Below are 15,870 nucleotides of genomic sequence, written 5' to 3' on the forward strand. Positions count from 1 at the left end.
AGTCAGAAGTTTAACAACACAAGGTTAAAGTCCAACAGGTTTATTTGGTAGCAAATGCCACTAGCTTTCGGAGCGCTGCCCCTTCGTCAGGTGGAGTGTAGAAATGCTCACAAACAGGGCATACAGAGACACAAACTCAATTTACAGAATAATGACTGGAATGTAGTCTTTACAGATAATCAAGTCTTAAAGGTACAAACAGTGTGAGTGGAGGGAGCATTAAGCACAGGTTAAAGAGATGTGTATTGTCTCCAGACAGGACAGCCAGTGAGAATCTGCAAGTCCAGACAAGCTGTGGGCCATTCGGCCCATCAATCCTTCACTAACAACAATCCCGCCCAGGCCCTATAACAGTAACCCTACATATTAACTCTGCAAATCCCCCTGACATTAAGTGTCAATTTACCATCGCCGCTCAAACTAGCGTGCACATCTTTGGCATGTGGGAGGAAACTGGAGTAACTGAAGGAAACCTGCGCAGACACGGAGAGTACATGCAAACTCCACACAATCTGTCACCCAAGGCCGGAATTGACACGGGTCTCTGGCGCTCTGAGTCAGCAGTGCTAACAGCTCTACCACCCTGCCGACCATGATCAGCCGTGGTTCGTCCCATTTGCAGTGAGTATCGGACGAATAATTTCTATATTTTTTCATAAGATAAGCCTGGCATGCCATGAAAGACTCAAGCCAACATTTTCTCAAATGTTTATAAAATACGTTCATAAGGTGACCAAAACTATATACGTTACTTCAGCTGTGCTGTGACCACAAACCTATCAGATTTGTGACTGGCGACCTTTGCTCCCAGGCGAATTGTCCCTCATTGCCTTTTCTGTTGATTTGTCAAAGCTGTCGGCTCTTATAATATGAAGTCATGTGATTGGATCAGGTTGGGGATTCTGAGAGTCAGCACACCCGAAGGTAGAAATTCAATACAGTTTGCAGTTGCCAATGACTGGACCTCAGAGGGTGAACCATAACATTATTCCCCCACTCCCTCAACATAAGGATTTGTGGGACTGACATCCCATTGCTCAGGGATCAGAGAGAGAAGCAACAGGAGTCAGAGGAAAAGCAGTTTTCCTGATTCATAACTGACGCCAATAGTAATGGGCAGTGTTTTTTATACAAATACCAGTGGTGAAATTATATTGTTGAATATTCAGTTATTATAAACACAATCTCACACAGTCTGCTACTTACTACAGTTTCTGTATTATACAGTCCGGATTCCTCAGAGCCACAGACAGCAGTTTCACTCCTGAATCTCCCAGTTTATTGAAACCCAGATTCAGATCTATCAGTGAGCGGTTTGTACTGAGAGCAGAGGCCAGGTCCTCGGCACAAGAATCGGTGAGATTGTTATCAGGCAGACTGGAGATCAGAGAGAGAAAAATAACAGGAATCAGGGTAAATCCACAGTGTTTTAAAGAATAATATCATTACCAATAATAATGTACAGCGCGGGACATTCAATGCGTATTCTAACTGAGTGCAGTTAGATAGAGACACCAGGAGATGGAGACAGTGGACTATTCTAACTGAGTGCAGTTAGACAGAGACACCAGGAGATGGAGACAGTGAGTATTCTAACTGAGTGCAGTTAGACAGAGACACCAGGAGATGGAGACAGTGAGTATTCTAACTGAGTGCAGTTAGACAGAGACACCAGGAGATGGAGACAGTGAGGGGGTAACTGAGTGCAGTTAGACAGAGACACCAGGAGATGGAGAGAGTGAGTATTCTAACTGAGTGCAGTTAGACAGAGACACCAGGAGATGGAGACAGTGAGGGGGGTAACTGAGTGCAGTTAGACAGAGATACCAGGAGATGGAGACAGTGAGTATTCTAACTGAGTGCAGTTAGACAGAGACACCAGGAGATGGAGACAGTGAAGGGGGTAACAGAGTGCAGTTAGACAGAGACACCAGGAGATGGAGACAGTGAGTATTCTAACTGAGTGCAGTTAGACAGAGACACCAGGAGATGGAGACAGTGAGGGGGGTAACTGAGTGCAGTTAGACAGGGACACCAGGAGATGGAGACAGTGAGTATTCTAACTGAGGGCAGTTAGACAGAGACACCAGGAGATGGAGACAGTGAGGGGGTAACTGAGTGCAGTTAGACAGAGACACCAGGAGATGGAGACAGTGAGTATTCTGAGTGCAGTTAGACAGGTACACCAGGAGATGGAGACAGTGAGTATTCTAACTGAGTGCATTTAGACAGAGACACCAGGAGATGGAGACAGTGAGTATTGTAACTGAGTGCAGTTAGACAGAGACACCAGGAGATGGAAACAGTGAGTATTCTAACTGAATGCAGTTAGACAGAGACACCAGGAGATGGAGACAGTGAGGGGGGTAACTGAGTGCAGTTAGACAGGGACACCAGGAGATGGAGTCAGTGAGGGGGTAACTGAGTGCAGTTAGACAGAGACACCAGGAGATGGAGACAGTGAGTATTCTAACTGAGTGCAGTTAGACAGAGACACCAGGAGATGGAGACAGTGAGGCAGGTAACTGAGTGCAGTTAGACAGAGACACCAGGAGATGGAGACAGTGAGTATTCTAACTGAGTGCAGTAAGACAGGGACACCAGGAGATGGAGAAAGTGAGGGGGTAACTGAGTGCAGTTAGACAGGGACACCAGGAGATGGAGACAGTGAGTATTCTAACTGAGTGCAGTTAGACAGGGACACCAGGAGATGGAGAAAGTGAGGGGGGTAACTGAGTGCAGTTAGACAGGGACACCAGGAGATGGAGACAGTGAGTATTCTAACTGAGTGCAGTTAGACAGGGACACCAGGAGATGGAGACAGTGAGTATTCTAACTGAGTGCAGTTAGACAGAGACACCAGGAGATGGAGACAGTGAGGGGGGTAACTGAGTGCAGTTAGACAGGGACACCAGGAGATGGAGACAGTGAGTATTCTAACTGGGGCTCAGGAATGGAGTGTGTGGTGGGGTTGAGGATGATGCGACAGAAACCTTTCTCACACTGCCAGTGGTTCGGGTCTGGAATGCACAGCCGGGAAGTGTGGTGGAGGTCGGCTGCATCGAAGCAGTCAAAAAGGAATTAGATGATTTTTTGAAGATAGGCAATGAGCTACGAAAATGGATCCGACAAAAAGTCTGGAGAATGACACGAATTTCGAATGTCAATTTGGTGAGCTGGTGCAGACACGATGGGCCAAATGGCCTCATTGTGCTCCGTAAGAATTCTGTGGAGACAGTGGTTGAAAATGTTATCGATATTTCAACTGGAAGTTGGTGATGTTGCAGTGTGGACAGTGTTAGTAGCCACAGTCCCCAATGAAATCTCTCCAATAGAAAGAGACACAATTTGGTACATGTCACTTCAGGGATACAACTTAGTAAACATGGGGATATGGGAAGAGTTGGGACTCCATTAACCCCACAGCCAGTACGAGGACCAAACCCTCAACAACAGCGTCATTCTACATCACGCTGGAGACACCGAACCAACTGAACTAACCAACTCCACACAGAGCCAGAACGGGAACAGTAAATGTCTGACAGGTTCAGGAAATCCGTCCACTCAGGCAGCACAGGCAGAATTGTTAGATAGCAGAAGGAGGCCACTCGGCCCATCGTGTCTGCACTGACTCTCCGAATGAGCAATTCACTAAGTGGCATTCCCCCACCTTCCCCCAAATCCCTGTGCATTGCAGAGCTTAACCACTGGCTGCAGGGGACAGCACAATTCAGGCAAACCTAGCACCAGAAAAGGCAGCCAGCAGCACTTTTAAAGGCTCTGAAGGGAGCAGTGAGGGAGCCCTGGTTAATGAACAAAGGGCTGAAATGGCAGAAGGCAGATTCAACCCAATTCGCTGACACTACCCTGGAAATTCTCAAGGCTATTTCGGTTTGGAGGAAGGTTCTGTTCCCTCAGGACTGGAGAAGGAGACCTGTCACATCAACCCAAGCAAGTCTGGATAGACACTGCCAAGGGTCTGAGCAGTGGCTGCAATGAGGCAAAAGATGAATAATCTGATATGTTCTGACAAGGTGAGCGTTAAGCCTACAGGCTGATATGTGAATAAGGATGAAAGAGAAATTGTGGAAAGACCATCTCCACCCAGACACTGGCAATGTCCAGACAGCAGCATCAATCTTCAGGAACATGTCAGCCTCTCTGTGAAGGGTTACATGGAACATAGGACATAGAACAGTACAGCACAGTACAGACCCTTCGGCCCACGATGTTGTGCCGAGCTTTGTCCAAAACCAAGATCAAGCTATCCCACTCCCTATCATTCTAGTGTGCTCCATCTGCCTATCCAATAACCGCTTGAAAGTTCCTAAAGTGTCCGACTTCACTATGACAGCAGGCAGTCCATTCCACACCCCAACCGCTCTCTGAGTAAAGAGTCAGTCAGAGATGGCTGCTGCACTGCCAACACTGAGTGACCATCCTGGTGGTCCCATGATGGGCAGTCTAAATTAGCGTCAGGTTTGTGTGTGTCTTTGACGCTGTGTGCCCTCTTCTACAAGAACATAAATTTCCATTGATACTCACCCATCAGAGAAGGAGCCAAGAATGACAGTGTCTGGATTGTGTCATCCTTATGCCAATGGAAGATGCAGTGCTGGAGCTGGGAGACCTGGAGGCTGGGTGGGCAATCGCTGATGGTGAGATGGGTTGTGGATCCAGAGAGAGTGAGTGAGTGAATGGATGGGCACAGGAGAGACTCTGCTGCTGAGTCCAAAACCTGGTGCTTGTGTGTCTTCCATTGGTCACATTGAGCTCTGGTTTAGGAACAGTCTGCAGGACATGTTGGAATGTGTATTACCCTCTAACATTCTTCACTCTCTCACAAATCAACAGCTGCGGTGAGCGGGAGACAGGCGTGTAGCTCTGAAGATGGGGAGGGGTCAGAGGATGGATTGTCACATTATACTCTATAACGTCCGCCAGAGCAGATAATGTCTCTCACGATTAGCAAAGGGGTTACAATCTGGCAGCACAGGAGAGCACACACAAACCCGAGCAGCTGATGGAGGCAGCAATAGCTAAGTTCACTCACACTCTCGAGGGGACAGGTCATTGTCAGCTTCAGGAAGATGAAATGTGACTGGAGTCTTTAACAATGCAGCAGATACTGGAGCTGCAGCGTAGGATACTTTAACATTTGGTGGAGTTTCCAAAGGCTGTGTGTATCCATACACCAAGGATGGAGGAGTCAATCCAGGCCAGCAGTGTTACCATGTCTCAGGTCTGAGCACAAATAGCATCCTCCACAGAGAGATTGGTGACCTTCATGGAGAGTCACATCCAGCCTATCACCCACAGGAAATACACATGAACCTGCATGTTCTCACCACCTCCATGAGCTCTGTGGAACACGGGCTGTGGGAGGGGTGGGAAAATGTGCCTGGAGTAACTGCCAGGACCTCCCCAGCTGAGCAGGGAGGGTCCAGTTTGCCCTGAATGGATAGAGGAGCGGCTGCCTGCAGTATTCGGGAGCTCCTCTCAGGATGCCCCTGGTGTGGGCAGTGGGTCCCCTTCTGCTCCGACTGTGACACAAGCACCTCACGAAGCTATGATGACAGAGACAACTCCAGCATCTGTGCAGAGGACCCGCAGTTGGCCGGATCCTTCCAGGACTCAGGAAATCCGAGGACAAAGGCCACGGTCATCAAAATTCCCAGAGGAGAGGAGAGAGGTAAGATGCTGCCTGCAGCTCAGCGGAAAGTGCGGGGATGCCGGTGGTTGTCATGGTGGGGTTGCTTCCTTGGGTTTCACAGGATTATACTTTGTTATTACTGGTCACTTTGTTATGTCTATATTTTGAGTAAATTGAGAGATGGAGCACCACTAAAAAAATGCTTCACCATATTACTGGGTCTTTAACAGTTCACTGGGAATGTGAGATGGGAAATACAGCACTGAATCAGGTCAATACAATTCCAATACCTTTGTTTCATGTCGTGGCGGCTCCAGGGAAATTATAAAACATTCACAGAAACAGCAACAGTGCTGGAGATGGTGAAGATTTATTACACTGAATGGCTGTGTGAGTTAACGTTCTTGGAAAACATGTCTGCATTACTGAATCTCCATCCTCCCTGACACATATCCCATGTCCCTGGCCTGTGGTCCATGGGGTTCCTCATCATGAAGCATCTGGTCAACATTGTATTGCATCACACTTTGTTCAAAGCTTCTCCACTCTCGATCCAGGTTGTATGGAACACAGCACAACACCTGGACATTTGAGACCCTCGCTGAGTATATTAAATAGTTCCACCAGATCTATCTTTAGAATTCCTCTGGCCTGTGCAATGGTCACACTATTTGTCCTGTCGCAGCTGTTTTTTCTCTCTTCCGTGACTGTGTTTGGGTTACACACAGGCACAATTACCCACCTCTACAGTAGGTAGCGCTTGTCTTTATTAATTCTTTCAAGGGATGATGGTATCACTGGCAATGCCAACACTTGCAGCCCATCCCCAATTGCCCTTAAGAAGGAGGTGGTGAGCCATCTTCTTAAATTCTGCAGAGCATCTGGTACAAAACCGTTAGGAAGGGACATCCGGTATTATGATCCCGCATCAGTGATGGAAAAGCAATATATTCCAAGTCAGAATGGTGTGTGGTTTGGAAAGAAATCTGAAGCTGGTTGGTGTCCCATCCTTCTGATATCCTTGGCCATCTCGGTGATGGATAGTGCCTGTTTGGATGATGCTGGCTCAGGAACCTTGGTGAGCTGCTACATTCCACCTTGTATGTGGTAAAATGCTGCCACTGTGCGTCAGTGGTAGAGACAGTCAATGTTTAGTTTGGTGAATGGCCAGCTGATCCAGTGGGCTCCTTTTCCATGGATGAGCTTCTTCAGTGTTTTTGAAGCTGTAGTAAATCCAGCAAGATGAGCGGATTCCATCACACTGCTGACTTGTGCCTTGGAGATGGTGGGAAAAATTTGGGAGACAGGAGGCGAGTTCCTCATCTCCGAATTCCCAGACTGTGATCTACCCTTGGAGCCATAGTGTTTACAGTTCAGTGTCTGTTCAATGGTCCCAGTGCGCCCCCACCACTCAGGATGTTGATGGTCGAGGATTCAGCGATGGTGTTGCCATTCAATGTAAAGGGAATATGGTTAGATTCCCGTCTGTTGGAGATGGTCCTTGCCTGGCATTTGTGCAGTGAAACATTACTTGCCATTTATCAGGTTAAGCCTGAAAGTTCTTCAGAGCTTAAGACGCCAGCTCTGTCGAAGTGTCATCCAGATTCGAAGGGTTAGCTGTTCTCTCTCCACAGAAGCCGTCAGACATGCTGAGCCTTTCCAGCATTTTCTGTTTTGTTCAGGTCTTGCTGTTTATGGACATGGACTGCTTCAGTCCCTGAGGAATTGTGAACAGTACTGAGCATTGTGCAATCATTAGTGAGCATCCTCACTTCTGACATTATAATGGAAGGCAGGACATTGATAAAGCAATTGAAGGTGGTTGGGATTTGGACATCACCCTCAGGAACTCCTGCAGTGATGTTCATGAGGCACTGGAAGGATGACACTTTTCTGACGTTCAAGAGCAGACTGATGGAGCAGCAATTCATCAGATTGGATTTGCCCTGTTTTTTTCCACATTGTCCGGTAGATCCAGTGTTGTAGCTGTACTGGAACAGCTTGGCCAGGGGAATGGCTCGTTATGGAGCACAATTCTTCAGTACCATTGCTGGGGTACAGCCAGGCTGACAGAGTTTGCAGCACGCAGCGCGTTCAGTCATTTCTTTACCTCACATGCAGTGAATCAAATGGTCATCTGTAATGTTGGGGACCTCAGGAGGAGGCCGAGATTAATCATTCTACTCAGCACTTCTGGCTGAAGATGGCACTGATGCTCTGGGTTCCCTCATCAGTAATGATGGAATTCTTGTGGCATGTTTATAGAATCATAGAATTCCCACAGTGTAGAAGGAGGCCCTTTGGCCCATCGAGTCCTCACCAATTCTTTGAAAGAATATCATACCCAGGGCCTATCTCTGTAACTCCACATATATGGCCCACTAATCCCCGTAACCTACACACCCTGAGACACCTAGGGACAACTTAGTATAGCCAATCAACCGAATATCCACATCTTTGGCCTGTGGGAGAAAATTGGAGCACCCAGAGGAAACCCACACAGACACGGGGAGAACGTGCAAACTCTACACATAAAGTCACCCAAGGCCGGAATTGACCCCTGGTCCCTGGCGCTGTGAGGCAGCAGTGCTGACCACTGTGCCACCGTGTCACCTCATGTAAGCGGCATGTCCACCATTTGTGGCATGTGTAACACTATTTATGACTGGATATGGCAAGACAGCAGATCTCTGATCTGATCCATTGGTTTTGGTGTGATTGAGCTCGGTCTATCATATGCTGCGTCCGCTCTGTGGTCTGGTGGCCGTGTGCTGGAGCTTCACATCTCATCTTTAGATAAACCCAAGTCTCATTTGGCAGTACATGTAAAGAAAATTAGTCGGAGTAACACAGTACTGGTTGCTGGGGAAAGCCACTGTCAGCTTCCGATAAATGAAAAGGTACAGTTCACCTCTCCTGCCTGCTTCCTGTCACTCAGATAACTTCATATCCAGGCTGCCTTTGGCCTCTTTTATTTCATGGTCTCCAACTTTGCTCCCAAGCTTATTTTGTGTCTACTAATAGCGGACAGTGTTTTTAATAACACGAATACTGATAGCAATGGTATATTTAGTATCATTATTTGTGTTCTTAAAAACAATGTCCATTATTAATAGGGACATCATTCAGACTATTCTGCACTGTGATTATTGCCATTGCCAGCTGAGCTGTGCCTTGAACTGCTGGGCTGTGAGCTCTGGAATTCTCTTCATAACCCTCCCCACCTCCATCTCTGCATTCTCTTTTCAGATGCTCCTTAAGCTCCATTTAACGTAAATTTGAGAGTGGATCCCTCGGGATAAAACTCATCAGAATTCAATGCAGTTTGTAATCTGCCTCACCGATATACTGCAGTTTTCTACATTTAATCAAACTGAGAAGCCGACAGACATAAACATCTATAATCTGAATGACAAATTAAACTAAATTGAACATGTGACCAGCCATATCTGGGAATTCTATAAACATTGAATTGTTTTGTTCATCTTTTTTATTCTCATGAATGGATTTGAGAATAATTATAAATGATTAGTTAATTATTTCACTCCTGAATCTCGCAGTTTATTGTAACTCAGGTTCAGACACATCACTGACGGGTTTGTACTGAGAGCAGAGGTGAGAATATCTGAGGCTGTTACTCTCCAAACTGGAGATCAGAGAGAGAAAGATTTCAGGAATCAGAGCGAATCCGTGGTGTTTAACACGAATACTGACAGGAATGATGTGGAATGGTTATTAATGACACGATTACTGACACTGATAATAATTTACAGTGTCAGACCATCCACTGATTATTAACACAATCTCACACAGTCTGATACTTACTCCAGTTTCTGTATTTTACATTCTGGATTCCTCAGAGCCGCAGACAGTAGTTTCACTCCTGAATCTCCCACTTCATTGTGATGCAGACTAAATGGAGAAAGTGAAAACCCTTTCTGTTGAATGGAAGAGGCAATAGTCAGCATTGAAAAATGATGAACAATTAACTCTTTTACACCTCTCAAAATGTATATTTTGTTTAATTGTCCATGGGATATGGGTGTCGCTGGCTAGACCAGCATTTATTTCCCACTGCTAATGGCCCCTCGAGGAGGTGATGCCCACATCCTGTGAACAAGCAAGTAACGTTTAAACATGTCCCACATTCTGGTCTCATTTCCTGATCATCAGAATTACCCTCCTGAATCTCACTGACCCTGCTAAGATTCCAAAAATTCAAATCATCTCTGCTGTTACATAAATCCAGGATTTTCTGAGAATTGTACATTTTACTGAGGGTTAAATAATAAAGCTGTGAGAGTGGATCGCTCGGGATTCCCTGTGCTGACATTATAACATCTGTATACTATCTCAGGGCAGGTTAAAGTGTGAAACTGTGCTAACTGTTGCTTTAAGGTCCATCCCCTAAATTTTATACAACAAGGAAAGAATATTCTCCCATTAGAAAGTTGAAATGTTTCTGTTTGATGAGTTTATAGGGGAGGGGTGTCTCCCGCTACATTCCACAGTAAACAGGCTCTACATTTTCTGCAGGTCTGGCTCGTGTTCTATCTCCGGGAATTACCATGAGTTCTTACTTCCAGTCGATCCTCACATTGAATCATAGAATCATAGAAACCCTACAGTGCAGAAGGAGGCCATTCGGCCCATCGAGTCTGCACCGACCACAATCCCACCCAGGCCCTACCCCCACATATTTACCTGCTAATCCCTCTAATCTACGCATCTCAGGACTCTAAGGGGCAATTTTTAAACTGGCCAATCAACCTAACCCGCACATCTTTGGACTGTGGGAGGAAACCGGAGCACCCGGAGGAAACCCACGCAGACACGAGGAGAATGTGCAAACTCCGCACAGACAGTGACCCGAGCCGGGAATCGAACTCGGGACCCTGGAGCCGTGAAGCAGCAGTGCGAACCACTGTGCTACTGTGCCGCCCAGGGAAAGGGTTATCCGCAAACCCGGTTTCATATCACTGACAGTTTGACTGGAGATTTTCCAGCAGCAGGTTTCCTCATTCAGGAAATTCTGGTTTCCTCGGCTCAGATGTAAGCTCTGCAGTCCTGCCACATTTAGCTGTGAATGGTAGTGGATGATGAAACAACAGAAGGAGGAGGCTCCACAAATATCCCATCCTCATGACGGAGACGACTAATACATCAGTGCAAAAGATATGGCTCAAATATTAGTAACTAACTTCAGTGGCTAAACCGTTCAGAGGTCCCCAGCATCACAGATATTTATCAGCGAATTCGATTCACTCCACATGTCAAGAAATAGCTAAAGGTAATGGATACTGCAAAGACCACAGATCTTGACAATATTCCAGTAACTGTACTGAAGATTACTGCTCCAGAAGCTGCTCTGTTCCTCGCCAAGCTGTTCCAGTAGAGCTACAACACTGATATTTACCTAAAATAGTGGGAAATTGCCCAGATATGACCGTAAACAAAAAGGAAAGAACAAATCCAATCTGTCCATTTACCACCCCATCAGTCTCCTCTCAATCACCAACAGAGGAAGGCGTCATCGAGACTATCAAGCAGCATTTAATTAGCAATGACCTGCTCGCTGACTCTGAGCTTGTGCTTAGAACAAAGAACAAAGAACAATACAGCACAGGAACAGGCCCTTCGGCCCTCCAAGCCCGCGCCGCTCCCCGGTCCAGGATTGAATCCTGAATCCAGGATCCCCGCCCAATTTTCCAGCCTATCTACATCCTAATATCCTATCCACCGAGCTGTCCCTCACAGCTACGATGCTTTGTTCATCACAACCTATTAACTATCCCCCACCCCCCCATTCCAGACCATGTGATCTCCAGGGAGAGGCGAAAACCCAGAGTGAAAACCCCAGGGCCAATATGGGGAAAATAAAATCTGGGAAATTCCTCTCCGACCCCCTGAGGCGATCGAAACGAGTCCAGGAGATCACACTGGCCCTGATCAGAAAATGCTACCCAACCCTATTCATTTCCACTTCTGCTTTACGAACACCATCTGAATTCCCTGCCCTCGAGATAGGTTCCCAACTATCCGCAGTCTCGCTCTGTACTGGCACCAACAAGATGATCATAGAATGAAGCCTTGAAACGAGAAACAAAGAACAATTAGCCCGCGCCGCTCCCTGGTCCAAACTAGACCACTCTTTTGTATCCCTCCATTCCCACTCCATTCATATAGCTGTCGAGATAAGTCTTAAACGGTCCCAGTGTGTCCGCCTCCACCACCTTGCCCGGCAACACATTCCAGGCCCCCACGACCCTCTGTGTAAAATATGTCCTTCTGATATCTGTGTTAAACCTCCCCCCCTTCACCTTGAACCTATGACCCCTCGTGAACGTCACCACCGACTTGGGGAAAAGCTTCCCACCGTTCACCCTATCTATGCCTTTCATAATTTTATACACCTCTATTAAGTCTCCCCTCATCCTCCGTCTTTCCAAGGAGAACAACCCCAGTTTCCCCAATCTCACCTCATAACCAAGCCCCTCCATACCAGGCAACATCCTGGTAAACCTCCTCTGTACTCTCTCCAAAGCCTCCACGTCCTTCTGGTAGTGTGGCGACCAGAACTGGACGCAGTATTCCAAATGCGGCCGAACCAACGTCCTATACATCTGCAACATCAGACCCCAACTTTTATACTCTATGCCCCGTCCTATAAAGGCAAGCATGCCATATGCCTTCTTCACCACCTTCTCCACCTGTGACGTCACCTTCAAAGATCTGTGGACTTGCACACCCAGGTCCCTCTGCGTCTCTACACCCTTTATGGTTCTTCCATTTATCGTGTAGCTCCTCCCTACATTATTCCCACCAAAATGCATCACTTCGCATTCATCAGGATTGAACTCCACCTGCCATTTCTTTGCCCAAATTTCCAGCCTATCTATATCCTTCTGTAGCCTCTGACAATGTTCCTCACTATCTGCAAGTCCTGCCAGTTTTGTGTCGTCCGCAAACTTACTGATCACCCCAGTTACTCCTTCTTCCAGATCGTTTATATAAATCACAAACAGCAGAGGTCCCAATACAGAGCCCTGCGGAACACCACTAGTCACAGGCCTCCAGCCAGAAAAAGACCCTTCCACTTCCACCCTCTGTCTTCTATGAGTTCTCCACCCATCTAGCCACCTCCCCCTTTATCCCATGAGATCCAACCTTTTTCACTAGCCTACCATGAGGGACTTTGTCAAACGCTTTCCTAAAGTCCATATAGACAACATCCACGGCCCTTCCTTCGTCAACCATTCTGGTCACTTCTTCAAAAAACACCACCAGGTTAGTGAGGCATGACCTCCCTCTCACAAAACCATGCTGACTATCGTTAATGAGTTTATTCCTTTCTAAATGCGCATACATCCTATCTCTAAGAATCTTCTCCAACAACTTCCCCACCACGGACGTCAAGCTCACCGGCCTATAATTACCCGGGTTATCCTTCCTACCCTTCTTAAATAACGGGACCACATTAGCTATCCTCCAATCCTCTGGGACCTCACCTGTGTCCAGTGACGAGACAAAGATTTGCGTCAGAGGCCCAACGATTTCACCTCTCGTCTCCCAGCCTTGGATAGATTCCATCAGGCCCTGGGGATTTGTCAGTCTTAATATTCTCTAACAAACCTAACACTTCCTCCTTTGTAATAGAGATTTTCTCCAACAGTTCAACACTCCCCTCCAAGACACTCCCAGTCAACACATCCCTCTCCTTTGTGAATACCGACGCAACTCAGGGTCACTCAGTCCTCTACCTCATTACAGCCTTGATGCAAACACGGACAACAGAGCTGAACTCAGGATGTGAGATGAGAGTGTCTGCCCTTGACATCATGGCAGAATATGACCACATGTAGCAAAAAGGAGCCAGAGAAAAACTGAAGTCAATGGAAATGAGAGAAAAAAAACTATCTGCCGGTTGGAGCAACACCAGCACAAAGGAAGTTAGTTATGGTTGTTGGACCATCTGCATGATGCAGTGCAACAACTCACCATGGCTCGTTACACAGCACTGCCCAGTCTGTGATTTCTATCCCTGGAAGGACAAGGGCAGCAGATGAATGGAAACATCACCACCTGGAAGTTCCCTTCCAAGATACACACCATCCTGACTTGGAAATATGGCACCGTTCCTTCACAGTGACCGGGTCAAAATCCTGGAACTCTCTTTCGCACAGCACAGTGGGAGCACCTACACCACAGGAGTCCCTAAATGCAATTCCAGTGATATAATTGTGAGCATAGTTGCTTTCCAAGCAGTTGATAGGGGTGTAATTCCCAGATATCTCAGTTTGTTGGGAGTGGGTGAAGTGAGGGTCATCTCAACTCCAGGAAATGACAGCAGAAAGTTCTCAGGAGAGTGCCCTCGCCACCATCCAGGATAACTCTGCTTGTTGACTGGTGCTCCACGTTCAACATTCATTCCATCACACCACAAAGGTACAGAGCGAGCAGTGTGCACCATCTACAAGATGCAGTGCAACAACTCCCAATGGCTCGTTACACAGCACCTTCCAATCTTGTGATTTCTATCCCTAAGGACAAGGGCAGCAGATGAATGGAAACATCATCACCTGGAAGTTTCCTTCCAAGATACACACCATCCTGATTTGGAAATATAGCACCGTTCCTTCACAGTGACTGGGCCAACATTCTGGAACTCTCTTTCTCACAGCTCTGTGGGTGCACCTACACCACAGGAGTCACTAAATGCAATGACAGTGATATAATAGCGAGCATAGTTGCTTTCCAAGCAGTTGATACGGGTTTAATTCCCAGCTATCTCAGTTTGTTGGAGTGGATGAAGAGAGGGCCAGGAGGCAGTAACCACAACCGAAAAGACTGGGTCAATCCAATTTAGTCAAGTCTGCGGCTCCAGCCTGGAGCAGTAGTGTTAAACTTAGCTGAGGGTCCGAGGGTCAGTTGATCATTCAGCTACTCTGAGCCGGCCCACGCTGAGTTCAAAAGGGAAATGGTAAGTCTAATAATGACACACAGGAAACTAAATTCATTGGTTGGTAAAAAAAATGCCGTTTTCGACTGGCTTTATATTGCTGTGAACTGGAGGACTCTAAGGGGCAATTTTTAAACTGGCCAATCAACCTAACCCGCACATCTTTGGACCGTGGGAGGAAACCGGAGCACCCGGAGGAAACCCACGCAGACACGAGGAGAATGTGCAAACTCCGCACAGACAGTGACCCAAGCCGGGAATTGAACCCGGGACCCTGGAGCTGTGAAGCAGCAGTGCTAACCACTGTGCTACTGTGCCGCCCAGGGAAAGGGTTATCCGCAAACCCGGTTTCATATCACTGACAGTTTGACTGGAGATTTTCCAGCAGCAGGTTTCCTCATTCAGGAAATTCTGGTTTCCTCGGCTCAGATGTAAGCTCTGCAGTCCTGCCACATTTAGCTGTGAATGGTAGTGGATGATGAAACAACAGAAGGAGGAGGCTCCACAAATATCCCATCCTCATGACGGAGACGACTAATACATCAGTGCAAAAGATATGGCTCAAATATTAGTAACTAACTTCAGTGGCTAAACCGTTCAGAGGTCCCCAGCATCACAGATATTTATCAGCGAATTCGATTCACTCCACATGATGTCAAGAAATAGCTAAAGGTAATGGATACTGCAAAGACCACAGATCTTGACAATATTCCAGTAACTGTACTGAAGATTACTGCTCCAGAAGTTGCTCTGTTCCTCGCCAAGCTGTTCCAGTAGAGCTACAACACTGATGTTTACCTAAAATAGTGGGAAATTGCCCAGATATGACCGTAAACAAAAAGGAGAGAACAAATCCAATCTGTCCATTTACCACCCCATCAGTCTCCTCTCAATCACCAACAGAGGAAGGCGTCATCGAGACTATCAAGCAGCATTTAATTAGCAATGACCTGCTCGCTGACTTTGAGCTTGTGCTTCCTCAGGGTCACTCAGTCCCCTACCTCATTACAGCCTTGATGCAAACACGGACAACAGAGCTGAACTCAGGATGTGAGATGAGAGTGTCTGCCCTTGACATCATGGCAGAATATGACCACATGTAGCAAAAAGGAGCCAGAGAAAAACTGAAGTCAATGGAAATGAGAGAAAAAAGACTATCTGCCGGTTGGAGCAACACCAGCACAAAGGAAGTTAGTTATGGTTGTTGGACCATCTGCATGATGCAGTGCAACAACTCACCATGGCTCGTTACACAGCA

This window comes from Mustelus asterias, unplaced genomic scaffold (genome assembly GCF_964213995.1).
Source record: "Mustelus asterias unplaced genomic scaffold, sMusAst1.hap1.1 HAP1_SCAFFOLD_693, whole genome shotgun sequence".
NCBI lineage: Eukaryota > Metazoa > Chordata > Chondrichthyes > Carcharhiniformes > Triakidae > Mustelus > Mustelus asterias.